This window comes from Myotis daubentonii, chromosome 5 (genome assembly GCF_963259705.1).
Source record: "Myotis daubentonii chromosome 5, mMyoDau2.1, whole genome shotgun sequence".
NCBI lineage: Eukaryota > Metazoa > Chordata > Mammalia > Chiroptera > Vespertilionidae > Myotis > Myotis daubentonii.
The window spans coordinates 2,780,271-2,784,325 of record NC_081844.1 but is presented as its reverse complement, the minus strand read 5'-3'; positions in this window follow the sequence as shown (position 1 = coordinate 2,784,325).

The window sequence follows — 4,055 nt, the reverse complement described above, 5'->3', positions numbered from 1 at the left end:
GTGGTTGAGAGTCAATTTATGAATCAGGAGGTCACAGTTCGATTCCAGGTCAGGGCACATGCCCGGGTTGTGGGTTTGATCCCCAGTAGGGAGTGTGCAGGAGGCGGCTCATCAGTGATTCTCTCTCATCATTGATGTTTCTATTTCTCTCTCCTTCTCCCCTCCTCTCTGAAATAAAAAAATATATATATTAAAAAATAAAAATAAAAGCCCTAACCGGTTTGGCTCGGTGGATAGAGTGTCGGCCTGTGGACTCAGGGGTCCCCGGTTGGATTCTGGTCAAGGGCATGTCCCTTGGTTGCGGGCACATCCCCAGTGGGGGGTGTGCAGGAGGCAGCTGACCGATGTTTCTCTCTCATTGATGTTTCTAGCTCTCTATCCTTCTCCCTCCCTCTCTGTAAAAAAATCAATAAAATATATATTAAAAAAATAAAAATAAAAGAATACATTATTTTGAAGCCAATGTTTTCTTTTCAATTGTCAACGCAAAAGCCTATGTTTTTAGTTTATACTTATAAGGAGTACATTTGTTGAATAAAGAGTTTTTCTGGGTTGTTTTAAGCAAACAAAGTAAATCCGCATCCTGTAGTTAAAACACCATGGAGAATGAAGATAGGGCGAGGGTTCCATGATTCCTCCACGACTGAAGGCTCTGTGCCCCCTCTCGTCACGCTAACAGTGGAGCAGAAGGAAACACTGTGTTTCAGAAAGCACAGATGCAGAGTGCTCAGGGCCTGGTGACTGCTATGCACTCAGTATAAACATGGCCTGGGGGCCAGCTCTCGGGCCACCCACACAGACACGGTGGCTGCGACCCCAGAACTCCTGTGCCTCTGGGCCTGGACTCAGTCCTTGGATCTAGGGGGACAGGGAGGGGGCACCTCTGCTTTCTCATTCAGAAGTCGCCCTAGGTCCCCTGGGATCAGCCACAGGAACATCCCCCCCTTCAGAAGGAACCCCAGCTGGGCCGCCGCAGTCTGTGGTCAACGCGGCCCGCAGAAACCAGACTCACTAACTGGCCACACGTTCCCTGCCCTGTGCTCAGCTCAGCCTTCCCATGTCCGTCTAGCACAGTGGTTCTCAACCTTCCTAATGCTGTGACCCTTTCATACAGTTCCTCATGCTGTGGTGACCCCCAACCATAAAATTATTTTCATTGCTACTTCATAACTGTAATTTTGCTACTGTTATGAATTGTCATGTAAATATCTGATATGCAGGATGTATTTTCATTGTTACAAATTGAACATAATTAAAGCATCGTGATTCATCACAAAACAATATGTGATTATATATGTGTTTTCCGATGGTCTTAGGCGACCCCTGTGAAAGGGTTGTTCGATTCCCAAAGGGGTCGCGACCCACAGGTTGAGAACCGCTGGCCTAGCGTATACACTCATCGGCTTGACTGTGGTAGGGATACCTGGCCAGGAAAAGGGACAAGATTCTTCCGTCATGTTTAAAACAGACTGATTTTAAAATAGGATTATTTGTTGTAAGAGGTCCCTCCCCGCTAAAAACTAGTGGCTGAAACTACCCAAAGTTTATTTTTCTCTTGTGTAACAGCTCAGGGGTAGGCAGGGGTGCAAGGTCAGGGGGTGGTTCTCGCGCGTGGAGAGATCAGGAGCTCTGGTCACCTTATTTCTTGCCGTCAGTCCTACAGGACTGCCCTCACCCGGAGGGTGACTTCCGCTGGCCCCCACATCTCTAGTCCAGCCTGCAGGGGGCTGGGGGAATCAGGATGCAAAATGCATCAAGGTGACACCAAGAAGCTGCCCCGATAATTCCCGCTCCCGTATGGGAGGCCAGGGTGCAGCCACACCTGCTGACACGCAGCAGCAGGTGTGTCCCAGAAAAATTAGTCATCTCGGCCACAACTGCAATATTCCCAAACCTAAGTCCCTGCCATCATTTACAGCAATGATACAGAATTGCGCTATTTTCCTAGTTAATCACATAAGTGGATCAGCGGGAGGAATCAAAGGAAAATCATTCCTTCTTGTCAGTGGTCATACAGCCCAGCACCTGTGGTCGGGCTGGGGGTCGGCGGGGTCAGCGAGGTCACCTCCCGTCCACGGTCTCCTAGGACGCAGGAGTGTGCGTGAGCCGCTCCCAGCCTGTAGTCCAGACTGTGAGTAGATTGCTGGCACCTTCTCTGCTCCATCCACCGTTGTCTTAGGGAGTCACCAGGTGCTTCTCATTTCTCACCTCAATTCCAGTAGCAAAAAGGGAAATGTTTGCCCTGACCGGTTTGGCTCAGTGGATAGAGCTTCGGCCTGCGGACTGAAAGGTCCCAGGTTCGATTCCGGTCAAGGGCATGTACCTAGGTTGCAGTCACATCCCCAGTAGGAGGTGTGCAGGAGGCAGCTGATCAATGTTTCTCTCTCATCGATGTTTCTAACTCTCTATCCCTTTCCCTTCCTCTCTGTGAAAAATCAATAAAATATATTTTTAAAAAAAGGGAAATGCTTGCCGTAGGATATCGCACAATAAGCCTTCAATATTATGAAGGTGAGAGCTCCTTCCTCATAAGCAGTTTGTTACAGAAAAGCTGGGTTTCTCTGCAGTGCCTGCTCCCTGCCTTCCTTCCTTAGACCAGCGGTTCTCAACCTATGGGTCGCGACCCTTTTGGGGGTCGAACGACCCTTTCACAGGGGTCGCCTAAGACCACCAGAAAACACATCTATAATTACATATTGTTTTTGTGATTAATCGCTATGCCTTAATTATGTTCAATTTGTAACAATGAAATTGGGGGTCACCACAACATGAGGAACTGTATTAAAGGGTCGCGGCATTAGGAAGGTTGAGAACCACTGCCTTAGACCCAGAAAATCCTTGTGGTGAGAACACTGGTCACATCTCATCCTCTCCATCGCTTGGAAAACCTTCCAAGTCCCCAGGAGTTAAAATGGATGAGGGGCGAGCTACGCGTGCAGAGCTGTGCAGGGCAGGGGTCCGGCTCACATCCCACCTGCTTTCATAGCAGCTCACACACTGCACCTTCCGCCTCCAGGCTTAGCCCAAGGAAGTGAATGTACAACCAGATGATAGAAGGTACATTTTTGAGTCTAAAATCTCATGGGCACGGAGACTTTGAAAAATAAATGTTTTCTGAACACCACATTTAAAACAAAAAAATCTTTATTGTTGAAAATATTACCTATGTCCCCTTTTTCCCCTCATTGACCCCCTCTAGCCCGGCCCCATCCCCCCTTCCCGCCCCAGGCTTTCACCACCCTATTGTCTGTGTCCATGGGTTATGCATAGATCCATACAAGGTCCTTGGTTGATGACCTCCCACCCACCCTCCCCCGCCTTCCCTCTGAGCTTTCACACTCTGTTCCCTGCTTCCATGTCTCTGGATCCACTCCATTCGTCAGTTTATTTTATTAGATTCCACACATGAGGGAGACCATGTGGTGCTGGTTTTTCTCTGACTGGCTTATTTCACTTAGCATGATGCTCTCCAGGTCCCTCCAAGCTGTTTCGGAACACACTCCTTATGAAGAAATGCTGTCTCCCACGTAAGTAAAAACTATTGAAAAGCAACTCAGAGCATGTTATTCCTCAGTTCAAAACCCGAAAGGACTCCCTTTCCGCTCAGAGTGAAAACCAGACTCTGCACAATGGCCGCCTGGACCCAATGCCCCCGGCCCCTCCTTGGCTCGCCCCTCTTCTCCTCAGTTTTCCTCATTGCCTCTGGCTGCCTTCTGCTCCTGGAGCGTCCGGAAGTCCTCCTTTCTGACATAGGGGCTGGGGGGCTCCCCTTGCTGCCTGGCATGCGCTGCCCCTTGGGACTTGCGGGGCTGACTCAATTGCCCCCGTCAAGGCTTCGTTTCAACCTCACCTCTGAGGCTTTGGCAGGCCAGGTCCCTGAAAAGCTGATGGCAATGTGACCACATACAAGAGTGATTGGGGACGCACCTGTGTAGAAGAGAGAGTGAGGGGAGAGGGGCGGGAGAGACAGGCCTCAGGTGCCCTGTGGAGCCCACACCTGGGAACAGAGAGGGGCAGGGTGCCTGGATGAGCCTCAGGTTGCAGTGCAGCTCCGA